The sequence below is a fragment of the Vespa velutina genome, chromosome 10 (assembly GCF_912470025.1).
Source record: "Vespa velutina chromosome 10, iVesVel2.1, whole genome shotgun sequence".
Lineage (NCBI taxonomy): Eukaryota > Metazoa > Arthropoda > Insecta > Hymenoptera > Vespidae > Vespa > Vespa velutina.
Window position 1 is genome coordinate 4,853,510 of NC_062197.1, and position 15,000 is coordinate 4,868,509.

A 15,000-nucleotide genomic window follows, 5' to 3' on the forward strand; every position below is an offset into this window, starting at 1 on the left:
CATTCAATTACTATTCTTGGTCTATACACAGGTACATAATGAAGATTTTTTATATCTCGTACGCCCCAAAAAATCACCTCCATCCTGTAACTCGCCATTTTTGGTCTAATATACGGTGGGATGTTGCATTTTTCTTCTTTCAAACGTACGTCAATCATATCCGTTTCTTCCATCTAAATATCATAGATTATACACACATATACATACACATACACATATATATATATATATATATATATATCTTATTATATTTATCCTTTATGAGATATAAATATATGTAAATAATAATATAACTTATTGTTAGGTAGCACTTCTCCTTCGTTTACCTCGACAAGTTCGAAAGCAGCCAAAATGGAACCGGTATAATCCTTCCTCGATTGAAATCTGTACCATTCGAGTTTCGGTAGGAAATCTGGTGGTGAGTAAGTTTCTGTGGAGAGTTTAACTAATGGAACGGCAATGCACCTTCCGCAAAACTCTTTCATACCCTGTAGTTTGTGAGAGAAAAATTCGAAAGGGAATTTGAAACGAATAGAGAAATCCATCTGGCTTTACTTTAAATCGAACGGAGCTTCAAAACGAAGTATCTGGTAGTCCGATAAATAAGTTCACAAACAGTCTTTCCTACTTTCTAATGCATACTTAAATCGTTTAACTTTCGAAACTCACACAGATGTCCCGATCGAAGATCTGTAGAACTATTCTCGGTGGCATAATTTTAATGTATTCTTTAGTCCCATGAATTTTAACTATCGGAAATATCAAACTTTCGTCCCATAACGGATCCAAACTTTGACGTATGACCTGTTTTCATAATTATTTAAAAATGGATCGATATAAAAACATTACTTTTCGTTTCATTCTCAATTTGATTCGCTGTGCATTATGTTAACGTTAAATTTCAATGGACTTAAAGTTATCATTCACTCACACTTGTCGTCAAAGTGTGCCCAAGAAACGTAACATGTACAAACGGATCTAACAATGCGGATGCATCCATACCAGGCTCGAATTGTCCTTGAAAAATATGTGCCCGTAGTTGAAAGGACTGCAATGCAGACGATTCGTTGCATTTTCTAATAGCCTCGTTGTGTTATTGCAGTTATTAATATTCCTCTACCGTATTATCGATATTTACAATATATATTATATTACATACGTAATCCACGTATTTTCATTCATATAAAATTACGTGATTTATATATGCTATTACAATTACAATAATACGTGGAAGACAATTTGATGATATTAATCAACCATGTATATGTTTAATAATTAATTTGGAAAATATTGGGATTGAAAATGTTTTGAATTTTTTAATAGCCATCAAGAAATTAATATTTTAAATGTAAATTTGCAAGTCAATTGGCAAAATAAAAGATATAATCATATGCATCAAATGAAATAATTTCTATATAATTATTATCGATGACATTTATAAACAACATTAGAATTTGTTAATGAATAATTTCGTTTTATATTAAAAAAATTAAAATTAAAAAAATTATATATGTATATATATATATATATATTTTTTAAACGGACATTACTTTTTTCTCATTCTTATATAATTTATATGATATATATTAATTTCTCTCTCTCTCTCTCTCTCTCTCTCTCTCTCTCTCTCTCTATCCATCTATTAAAAAATTCCAATAATTCAATTTCAATTAATATTGAAATATAATACTTTGTTTATATATAACTTAGTAAATACACTTAACTCGTTAATTGATTGATAATAAGACAAAAGAAAAAAAAGAAAAAAAGGAAAAAAAAAGAAAGAAAGAGGATTAAATGTTGAGAGTATATTTACCGAGGATCGATCATATTCAAAATACTTTGGAAAGACGTCGATGGGTTCCCTACGGTCCGAGATTATATAGCCTGGAGGTATCGAGCTCCAACAGGAGGGTATGAACTTAGCGTTACCAAGCCAGATAAAGAGTTCAATTTTGCAAGCACAAAGATCGATCGTTTCTCCTGACTCCATATCATTCTTAGGATTCTTCGGGAAGACGTTAATACATTGTCCACATTCCACACCTCTTTCTGGGCTCTCCTCAGAGTAAATAATCCGTTCGGCTGGTAATTCGACGTAAGCAACGCGTTTCGAACCTGCCAGCATCCAAAGGAAAACACGTGGAAGACCATCTTGCGGCTGTGTCCATGTAAAATAATTCATGAAACAAAAAAAGAGATTAAAATTTTTATTTTTATAAAAACCGATAGGATAGTTTAGAGGGTAAACAAAAAGAAAAAAAAAAAAAAACAAAAAAAAAAAAAGGAAAAGAAAAAAGAGAAAAAGAATTAAATCAAATAAATGTACAAATCATAGTAGAGAATAGAGATAGAAGAGAAGAGACGGATGAATTCTCTCGAACAAACCGCACGAAATTCGATTAATCTCGATAGAGAGAGAGAGAGAGGGGGAAGACAGAAACAGAAAGAGAGAGAGAGAGAGAGAGAGAGAGAGAGACAGAGACAGAGGCCAAACGAGATTCGAGCTAGTCCAGGCTACGAAAATATCAAAAAGGCGAAAGAGAGAGACCATTGACCGTCTCTCGTTCGTTCTAATCGAATCGAGCGAGTTCGTCGCCTAATTTCCCGTCCGTCGCTCTACTCTACCTATTTCTACATCTCGTTGAGTTCACCGACCTCCTCGAAGCGAATTATATTTCTCACTATCGATTTAATCTTTCGAGATGATTATATCGTCTCCGGATATCGTTCTACTTCAGTCAAAACTTATACGTAATTATAACTTTCTTAATAGTTATAACATCGGAATATTCCCCCCTCCCTCCACCACCACCACCACCATCACCACCACCACCACTCCCCGCCAGCAGTAAATTTATTTCTTTTTTTGATTTCTTCCCTTTTTTTTTTTTTTTATCATATGGCATAAAAGTCCTTCTTTTTTGATTCTTCTTTTTTTATTTTTTTTTTTTTTGTTTTTTTTTGTTTTTTTTTTTTTTTCTTCTATTTATCATTTGTCCCAGTATATTTATTATGATTAATTACTTACGTCCTCGCAAAGTCCCCGTAGTTCTCGCAAATATTGATAAGCATGCATCATGGCTATTTCGATGTAATGGTTGTTAGGAATTTCACCGTCTATTTTGATTCTCCGGAGAATATCGTCGATTTGCTTACTGCATAGATTCGCTCGATGTCGATCCAATTTGATCATACCATTAATCTCCTCGTAATATCGATCATCGTCCAACGTATGCAAATAATGCTGGCAATGGTACTTGAACGTTCGAATAGCTTTATTGTATATCTCATATGCTTTAGGATTTTTCATGGCATTTAAAGTTCCGACTTCTTTGAGTTTCATCTCCTGAAATTGAATTAGAACAACTCATTGAATCTTAATAACGTCGTTGACTTTTAGATCGGCCGATTTTTTCGATCATTCGAGAGTTAATCGATTTATCCTTTCGAAAGTGAACATTCGTAAACATTGCAAAAGAAAAAAAAAGAAAAAAAAAATATATATATATATCGGAAAGAATTATTTCAATAAATTCGACGAATAGATCGAAACGTTCAAGAAAACCTATTTCGAATTTGTTGTGATATTATGAAAAAAAAAAAGAAAAAATAAAGAAAAAAATAAAATAAATAAAGGAAAAAAAATTATAACCAGATCTTTATTATTTATTTTTATCATTATTAAATTTATTTTCAAAAAAAAGAAAAAAAAAAAAAAAAGAAAAAAATAATGACTCACGAGGAAATTAACGATGAAACGAAGATTGTTAATGTTGAACATTCTACGCTCGAAGTTCGGCCACCAAGATCTGACATAGATGCAAGGCTTTTTAGATCCCAATGGCAAGTAATTGTATTTCCCGTCAAAAGTTCCTGTTGTTCTTCGTACAGTTTGACTTTGAAAATCTTTATGTTTCTTTGATATGATGCTCATTCTCTGTTCTATAATATTACAAGAAAGTCATGGTTTTTATGTCTTTATAGAATTGTAAACTTCTCGAATGACGAATAAACTAACCTTGAGTATAGTCATTGTCGTCTTCGTCTTTATCGTTGTCCTCGTTGTCATTCTCTAGATCACATTGATCACGTGAAAATCTACGATTTCCGACATTACCAATACTCAATTCAAAGACTATTGATTTTTTTGCGAATCTACGTCGATCGATCATGCATACGTCATAGACTATACCAAACAATATGTATTCCTCGACTTTCCATAAATTTTTCTAAGAGAATATAAAATAATTTCACTAAGTCTAAACTTTTATGTCATTCTCAAACGAAGCGAGATATCGACATTAATATTTCATTATATTCAACTTTTTAAGAACTTTCCATTGATCTGATCTACTTATAAATATATAAATTAATTATCAACAAAGTTAATAATAAACTTTTCATTGGTGTTTCTATTTTAAATAAGTACCTTAGATGTAGTAGTTCAAAGAAATTAATTTAACTTTTATCGAATGTCAACCGTGACCAATTGTCGATTATATCGAAAGTTTCCTTATCGACCGAACGAATCAAAAACTTATTATTATAACAAATTTTGTAATATTCTCAAAAGTTTTCTAACAAGTATATTGAAAATGAAAAGATCGATCGATAGTCTATAATTTATGAAATAATTATTATTAATGATCAATCGTGTATATATATATATATATATATATATAACAATCATCTATCCATTAAGTTAGAAATTGATAAGAAGAAAAATTAAAATATGAAAAAGAAATACTATTTTATCAAAACAATCGAAAAAGAGAATGAAAAGGAAGACAAAAGAAAAAAAGAAAAAAAAAATAGGAAAGAAGAGAAGATAGAAGGAGAAAGAAAAATGTTAACCGACTTCGATAATGGGAGCTGCCGGTTCTGTTTCAATGCCAATTTTGGATGAGGTTTCAGGGTCATCCATTTCGGTTTTTAGAGATAAGAGCACTCTTCCCCGATAAAAAGGAAGGGACGACAACGAACAGATGTTCCTTTCCTCTCTATTTGAACCATAGAAATGAAGAAAAGATGGTCCGTATGTTGGCAGAAATCCTGTCGGATGAAAAATTCACTTTCATCTACTTTCTATCTCATTTATTATGAAAATTATATATCTAATACATTGTTTTTTTGTTTTTGTTTCCTTTTCCAACAAAACAGATACCTTTTGGAAAAGTACGTTGTCTTAAAGAAAAAAAAAAAAAAGAAAAAGAAAAAAAAAAGGAAAAAAAAAATTACTTAAAGGAAAAGTATTCTATCAATAAAAAATTTAAATAATTTTCTTTTTGATAATTTTTTTCTTTCTTTCTTTCTTTTTTTTTTTTTTTTTTTTTTTTTTTCATTTTTACCATACTCTCCGTAATTCGAAATCAAACGAATGTGAATGGAACGTGCGGCTATAGTACGTGTACGACAACCATCGATTCGATGTTTTATCGTTATTTTAATCCGACGACAGAAGGAAGGAAAGATTTCTTTGAATATGATCCTCTCATTGAACCTTGGTGTACACGTTCGCCATAAAATTCTCGTGGTACCCTTAATAATAATAATCGTATTTATCCAAGAATCGTGTAAGATATCATATATATATATATATATATACCTTCATTCCAGCAAACGATATCTGTATGTAAGGATTTATACTTCCTGTATCACCGAAACTACAGAGACTGGTCATATTCGGTAAACCATCGGCACGATACACGGTAAAAATGTATTGAGCTCGTTGAGTGAAAAGCAATGATTCGCCGCCAATAGGAAGTAATATATTGCTGAAATCAAAATCAATAATCAATCGTCGAAGGTATAATTTGAGCGAAAACAAAAAAAAAAAGAAAAAAAAAAGATGAAAAACAACGAGCCTCTTAATATATTCTTTCAAAATGTCTAAGAAAAAATTTTACGACTTTTCTCCACGATTATCGTTTTGTAAGATCTTTTATTTATTTATTTTTTTTTTCTTTTCTTTTCTTTTCTTTTTTTATTCTTATTTTATGACCCTTCAAAACACAGATTCAAATTTATATAATATATTACCCTTTGATTATTATTTAATCTCCTTACCCCTCAATATCATCCTCACCCTCCGTTTCCGGATAAACTCGAACTTTCTCACCTCTTGCTTTTACAGATATGTTACACTTGACGTATCCTTTGGCTTCGCTCGATAAACTTTTCGGATCGGTGAGCATCGCCCATTTGTGGTGATACTGATGATCTATTAAAAAGGACGCGTTAAAAGTCTTATCCATTTTCCTTTCGATCGAATATTGAATCAATTCTCTAACATCATTATTTATTACTTTCGATCTTCTTGAATCGATATATTAGTTGGGTTAAGCTTTTCAAAATATCATTAGGAGGTTATTTTACAATTATTTTTCTTTATGTTGTTTGAAAAAATTGAAATATAATAAACAATGAAATATATTAATTAAACGTAATAATTCTTTATACCTGGTTGTTCCCATACTGCCTCGACATCCAGTATAGTACTTCCATAGAACTTTAATTGCCGTAAATAGTTCCTCAAGTATACGGCTATTGTGATCCTCGTAGAAAGGAATGTTTCAAAGTCCCCGATAAAATCAAAAACAAAATACTATGGATATTTATTATATCACGATATGGATTATTTCATTAAATGATATCTCGTTAATCCTTACCTCGTTATAAATTGGACAATCCGTACCTTCCTGTACATTAGTTTTTTTCTTTTTCTTACCTAATTTGACTATTACCATTGAATTAGCCAATTGTTGCAAATGTTTCGCCTCTATTATCTTCACGCATAAATGATAATTCGATTTCTTCATGTTACAATTAAAATTATTTTGATCGTCGATAGATATGTATATGTGCGATTACGAGAACATTTTTTTTTTCTTTTTTTTTTTTAAGTCGACCAGGCTCATTCGATTATACGGGATGTTTCTTATTTCTTTTTTCTTTAACAAGTTTTTGTTTCGTTCCTTTTTTTTATTGGTCATTGCTTCTTTTCTTAGATAATTTATCGTTGAAAGTAAACATTAAAAATTAAACGTTAAAAAATTTTCAAAATAAATTTATAAGATGGATACTTTTATAATTGAATTGTATATGCTTCGGATGCGTGTCGAATTAATAAATTTTTGTATCATTAAAATAAATAGGATTAATTTTGAAACAGCCTGTATTACGTAAAGCCATTTCAATTTCCCCTCCCCCCCCCCCTTAATCGGCAGAATAGAAATAGTATTATATGACTCGCGGACTATTCTCTAATGTCGCGTAGTACGTGTACGCGAAAATGGTTCTTACATCGATTGACCTATAAAATGACCATCGCGATTTAACGTACAACGCTCGTTCTTTTTTATCTTCTCTTTAATATCAAAGAACGATATAGATTCGACTTAAGTCTGTTGTTCCGTTCATCATCTTTCGTTCGAAGCATCGTGTGACTTCAGCAGCGACAATTACGGACGAAATATGTACTAAAAGCGCATGAGGGGAAATATTCTCTCCGCCATGCACCTATCGCCCTATCGTATCAATCTATATAAGTTTTGTGTAGGTTATATTATTTTCCTATGCGTAACATAATCGAATTAATATGGATTAGAGTAGATACTAGTATTTAGTAGCCTATAAACTAATTACTTTTCAATTTCTCATATTAATATCTCCTTTTTTTGATAGTAATGTGCCTCTCACAGTGATCAGTGATTTGATAAGACGCAACATCGTTACGCATTTAACGTAAAAAAATAATTTTGTCGTATAAATATTTTCTAAAAGAAATAATAATTATTGAATATTTACATATTAAATATTAATTTTATATAAATATTTAATAATTTTTCTAAAAATATTAATAATAATACATTTATTTCTTCGTCTCTAATCTCTTCTTCTTATCATTATATTTTATTATTATATTATTATTATATTATTATTATTATTATTATTATTATTGTTATTATAGTAATAATTACAATAGTAATAGTAGTAATTGTAATAATATAAAGTATGAAGTAATCTTAAAGGAGAAACCGCAAAAGAAATAATTTTGGAAGTTCTAGTTTATAGATAATGCGAAAACGAATTAATCTTTTAATTTTTATATTGATCTACTAATCATCAAATAGGGAAGAATTTATTATAATATACAGTTTTGTTGCTATATACCAAGGATTTTTAACTAAATAACAAGTGATGTGCTTCTTAAAAATCGTTAAATTTAACCGAATCATATTACGGACAATATAATTATTAAAAAATTATTATATTAGCTTATCGTCCACGTTATTCATTGTTTTAATAATTATAGACTATTTGGAATTTTTAAAAAAGTTATATTTTTATACATAATCTATTCTTAAAAGAATACAATTATTTTACAAGATTTTTTCAATGTGAATTAAACTTTTGGAATAATTCAAGAAAGTCATCTCTTCGTTTAAACTTTTTTTTTTTTTTTTTTTTTTTTTTTTTTTAATGAAACCTTATTCATCAAAATCAATCATGAATTTACGTACGAATTCATTGTTGGCGTAAACCATTATGAAACTAGAGTTGATTAACGATCTTAATGGATAAAGAAAGACATAAAGCTCATTAAATTGTGAAACGTTCGAACGTGCATCTCGTATAATTCTCAAGAAATTAGCTTTAATTCGTGTCACGAGGCTAACTCGAAGAAAGTATTTAACAAGTCGAGAAGTTTAATCGCGTTCTTCAAGGAAGTACTAGGCTATTAACTCGAGTATCGTTCAAGTTCCTGAATGTGAAAAAATTCTAATGATAGTACATCTAAGAAACTTCGTAATCGAATTCGTTAAAGTCAGCTTGATTATTAGAAAGGTTCATTGTTTTCAGTTATAAGAATCATTTGTTAATTTCTTTGAAGCAAATTGAAGAAAATTTATTGATTTTAATTTCGTTTGTCTTTCGTCTAGATAAAATTCATTCCCAAATAAATTTTTATAATCATTATATTATTGTCCTATTTTAACTTTAGCAATCGTTCTAGAAACATTTTTACAAATAATTTCTCGAACTGGGATACACAAAATTCCATACACACAGAATTTCGCTTTTTAAATGCTTTATTACATCCGCCGTCGGTCGATTACCAGGAAAGTTACATTCATGACACGTAAATCCCATTCACGTAGTGTATAAATGCAAATTGAAAAGTTGAAAGTTCAACGGAATATTTAGAAAATACAATTCCCGTTTGAAAGCAAATTAATTAATTATTACTAATTAAATCATTAAATGGGAAATAACAGTTCAAAATCAATTAACTTGATTAGATGAAATGTGTGATATTTTCAAATGATTTCACATTCTGAAAGAAAATTCTTTGATGTACGTATACATTATACCGTAAAAGATGAAAACTTTTCCTAAGTAATAATGATAACGTTTATAAATATAAATTGTAAATGTTATAAATAACCACAAAAATCAACAGCTATAAAATTCTGCTAATAATTAGATCGTACAAGTTTTTTCTAATGGTAAGAAATTTATTACTGCAGCAGTTGATAATTATTAGTTAACATCGATATGTCGATAATATAGAATTTTTAGATTTATTAATGACGAAAATTTGAATAAAAATTGCATTCATGAAATTAATCAGCTAATATTTTCATTAGAAGTTTATATTTGTTATTAATCTCTAAAATATATTCAGAATTGAAATGTATAATATGGTAAACAGCAGTAATATATATATATTATGGTAAAGTGGATTCCTGTTTTAACGATAGTTGGCGAGGTAAATTTTTCCTTAGCAACTTATAGTAAAAGAAAAGTCTACTTTCCCTGCTGATGAATTACAGGGATCTGCTTTAACATCGCATAGAACTGAAAAAATTCACTTCAACGACAGCCAGTAAAACTTAAAATTTCGAAGAAACAAGAATTTCGTCCATTAACTTTGCAATAAAGGAAGAATCTATTTTATTTCCAAAATACGCAGTATCACAAAGATAATTAGTAACCCTATCAAAGTTAGCACTGTTGCTTTCTTTTATAGTTAGACATTATTCATATCTGTAAAATCTGTTTTTTAAAGAATTTTATTTATTTTTGTAATATTGAGATCCTGATCTGTAAAATATAATCAATAATGAGAATTTTAATATGCTATCCAATAATAGTATGCATGTTTATAAATAATTTTCTACTGTTATCGACTAACGGTAAGACAGAAATCTACTGTTATTGTTAGTCGGTAAAATAAAAGATCTACAATTACTAATATATTGGTGAAACAGAAATCTACTATCAACGACGTTCTGATGAAACAGGGATCTACTGTAATCTATGTCAGTAAAACAGGTATCTGCTATTTACAACGTATCGGTACAACAAGAATTTAATATTATCAATTGATTTAACTCTATGTCCAGCAATAAAATGAGATTCGTATGTATAATCTGTCGAATATCATAGTCTCGAGTGATACAATTCGTAAAGAAGCATGAGTGACTTCGTCACCGACCGTGACACGTGCCATCACGACTTAAGTCCATAGTGTAAAAAGTCAACACTTTCATTTCCATGACTATAATTATCCCTTATCGCATGACTAATATATCCTACCACAGGTGGGACTTTAGTTGATCGTTAAAATTTCTTATTTATTCACAAATTTGGTTATATTTTTCTAATTTAATTTAAATAAGAAACCAACAATTTGCATGACGCACGAGAAAATATCAAATGTTATACTCTGACAGCAATACACTATACGTTCAATCTGTTATAAAACGTATGCTTGGTCAGCACTGGAATGCATGTTCTTGTTTTAATTGCTTGTGTATAGTGTCAGTGCACTCGTGGACGATGATACTGTAACGATATAATTATGTCACGCAATTTATATAGTAATTTCTTATTTATATAGTAATTGATAAATTATACCCTTGAGACTTTAAATTGTTTAATTCTTATAATCCTAGAGACATCTATCATTGAATAATTACTCGGCAGACACTCTTTAAATCATTGAATCATTTTATTCTTAGATACTTCTAATTTATATATATATATATATATATATATATATATATATATATATATAATCGTGTAGTATAATTAATATTAATGTGTATGTAAGAATACAAGAATTAATTTTAATTCATAATAAAATATTTCGATCATTATCGTTAATCGAATGTTAATATCTCTATCATTCTAACTCGGTGACAACCGACTTACAAGTCTAGCTGTCAAATACATATGCGCTTTTCACACGTCAATCTACATGATTATTTATTTATAAGAATACAAAGAGATCCCACTCAAAGTAATGTTTACATATACCTCCCTCTTGTTTGTCTCTCCACAATGTGGGGTGAAGGCAGAAGCACAGGAAGTACTTTAGAAGCACAAGTATTTTATTATTATTAATGTAAAACATACACGATAATCCGTGGTGATACATATTTTTCTTAGAATCATATTTTCCTTTCTTTTTCTTTTTTTTTTTTCTTTTTTTTTTTCTTAAAATAATACAATAGAACAATATAAACTCACTTGACAAAATTTATCGCCGATGTATTGTAAGAGACATTATCAAAAGAGAAATTTCCATGATAATGGGAGAAAAGTCAGGACTATATCAATGACGAATGACGCGAAATACGATATGCAAGAGGTACTACAACTATGTGCCTTGTCGTGTACTGCAGGCGATTTCTATTGTAGGTATGAAATAGCTACGAGAACTATGGAGGGTGTTCACGCGATTCAGGGACTATTATAAGCGCGAGGTTTAGATCGACACGTGTCACGATGGGTAATAAATTGGCATCATTTGACATTACGAGCGTGGCCCTTTCATGAAGCCCTTTTGGAAGTACATAATCCTCTCATCGATTTGTCTACGATTTTCTAATAGACGAGTTTCTAAGTAATTTCATATTACGGATGAAGCTGTGTTCAATATCAATTGATAGAGTTAGCAAAATTGTTATCGATAATCAATACATTTCATAGATATTAATTAAATAAATGTCTTCTTCTCTGACGAGGGCTTCACGAAAGAAAACATGAAAAGCAACGATTCAAGAATTTTTCATCCTATTTTATGAAGAAGATAATGTTAATGATTACGTGAAAAAAAAAACCAAAAAAAAAAAAAAAAACAAAAAGGTAATAAAAAAAGAAGAGAGGTACAAACTTTTGAAGGGTTTTTCGATAGAGAACCGAAACGAGAAAGTATAGTAAAAGGAAGAGAAGAAAGAAAGAAACAAACAAAAAAAAAAAAAAAAATAAATAAAAAAAAAACAAAGAAAAAACATATTCCTGGTCGCATTAGCGGTGGGTTTGTAAGTTACCCCGCTAACTGGTGGAAGACACGAGGACGAAACGCGTGGCTTCTCTATGGGGGGGCTTACACGCACCGTTGGGGGTGTTCGTTATGTTCGCGAGTCCTTTGAAGGGGTCACGTGGCCGCGGCGTGCCACCGGCGTCCCCCTCAAGCCGATATCGTATTTGTACAACACGCACTCCAAACGGGCATCCATTATTGCAATACGCCTGTTTGTGTGTTTTGCGCGTGGCTTTGTACGTATCCATGGACCGATTTTTAGTCGTCGTCCACCCTCTCTTTCTCCCTCTCTCTCTCTCTCTCTCTCTCTCTCTCTCTTTTTCTCTTTCTTTTTCTTTTTCTAACCCCCCATTTATCGAAAGTCCTCTCTTCTTTTCGAGCTTTTTCACACACTTGTCCCTTGGCATCATTCGAAATCGTACATCGAGGTATTATTGTACTTCGAAACAATGAGAGTACTCGCGATTCGTGGAAGGCTTTAAGAGAAAAAGAAAGAGAGAGAGAGAGAGAGAGAGAGAGAGAGAGAGAGAGAATGAGGAGGAAGAGGAGGAGGAGGAACACAGCAGCAGTTCTCTTTCGTTTAGACGAATCACGTGGGAAACGTCATCATTTTCTCTCTCTCTCTCTCTCTCTCTCTCTCTCTCTCTCTCTCTCCCCTTCTTTTAGAGAATAACAGAATAAATCTAAGGTCGATCGGGATATTGTGGGAGACGCCGAACGATCCTTTCAACAACCTTTCCAAGAGTTCAATCTTAGTTCTCTTAATTGACTCGTAAATATTCTCTGCTATATATAATCTTCATATTGACGCGTTATCTCTTCTGAGACTATTTTTTTTTTTGTTTTTTTGTTTCTTTTTCGTTTGTTATAAGAATACAATTATAGATAGATGACTTTATTAATAGAATCGAAATTTTCATTGGAAACCATGAAGTCTTATGGATTATCAAGGTTAATCGAAAGAGAAACGTAAAAATCGTCATCGATATTAACGATGATTTTATCTATTCTATCTATTCTTCTTCTTCTTCTTCTTCTTCTTCTTCTAACTCTCTATAAGATCTTTAAAGACCTATCATCATTAAGGATTCACGTATTAATTATAATACTTGTAAATATCAATTCATAAGGCTTTCAATTACTTTGACCTAACACGCTACTTACGTATGTATATAATCAATTATATATATATATGTATAATTGATATTGACTATCAACATAGTAGCAAACGATATGATGATACGAAAATCTATACATCTATTTACATACATACATACATACATACATACATACATACATATTATATGATATATCTATTTCATTCTAACGTTTGATCGGTCCCGTTTGTGTATTAATTCGATAGGAGAATTCGTTTGAGTGGTAATCGGTACAATCCGTATCTAGTACTGATCGAAAAGGTACGAGGAATAAAGTAGAATAAACTTCGAATGATCACTACCAACAAGGAAGAAAAGGAATAGAAGGTACTCGTAGGCAACAGAGTCAATTCGCGCATCAGATAGGAACTCGAGAGGACTTCCGAAGACACCAGCACGAAGCTCAGAGAGTGAACGCGTCCTCTCTCTCTCTCTCTCTCTCTCTCTCTCTCTCATTCTTTCATTCTCTCTCTTTCTCTCTCACACTATCGTTCTCTTCATGGGTGGCTGAAGGGCATGCCGTGGCTCGATCCATCCTTCGAAAGAACGGAACATTATCCTATCTCGTAGGATCCTCTGTTCGGATAGTACATACTCTCCTCTTCTCTCTTTGCCAGAGTCTCGCGAGTGTGCGAGTAAGCGAATAAGCGAACGAACGAGCAAGCGAACGAGCGACAAGAATGCTCTCTCTCTCTCTCTCTCTCTCTCTCTCTCTCTCTTTTTCTCTCTCTTTCTTTCACTCTTTCTCTCTGAACGAACGAACTCGCGCTCGTGTCCGAAGGCTCGAACGAAGAGATGATGGGATGACGAACCGCGGGCGTGTCCGAGTAGCCGATACCGGACACGTGATCGGGAGACCTCCCGGGGCCGACCACCCTCGAGGGGCCACAGGGTCGACTTGTTAGCCGGACGCGAGCGGACCAGCTAACGGAGCTCTGAGATTTTCTTTTTCTCTCTCTCTCTCTCTCTTTCTCTCTTTCTATCTATCTATCGTTCTCTCTCTCTCTCTCTCTCTCTCTCTCTCTATCTCTCTTTATTTCTTTCTTTTTTATCTTTTGTCTTCGTACGTATTCCCTTCTTTCTTCGATTCGAAACGTTACATACGTTCAAGAAAAATATTACATAAAGAAAGAAAAATATTAACGCAAAACGTAGGTCAGTGATAAGAGTCTTATAGCTTGTTAACATTTATTATTATTATTATTATTATTATTATTATTATTATTATTATTATTATTATTATTATTAGTATTGCTATTATTATTATTATCATTATTATATATCATCTTATCGTTCAACATCTCCTTACTCCTCGCGAAACATTTTCACTCCGAATCAAAAAACCTGTCTTTACCTTTTCGACGTGGGATATTCTAAATTAAGACGTAATAATCGAACCCGCGCCAGTTGCTTTCTTTTACTTTGCTCCCTGTCGGCCGTCGACCGTCGACCGTATATGAGACAACGATATCGTTGCTCGCAATAATTTTATATAGTAAACGTTCG

The 15,000-nt window shown here is 31.5% G+C and overlaps 1 long non-coding RNA gene across 1 annotated transcript in view; it reads left to right on the forward strand.

The window, feature by feature from the left end:
• The window catches only part of LOC124952085, a 13,267-nt gene extending 12,210 nt beyond the window's left edge, over positions 1-1,057 (forward strand). Inside the window, exon 3 of the long non-coding RNA XR_007101815.1 lies at positions 305-1,057. This is a non-coding gene — a long non-coding RNA (uncharacterized LOC124952085). The remainder of the gene's footprint in view (positions 1-304) is intronic.
• Positions 1,058-15,000: the final 13,943 nt, after the last annotated feature.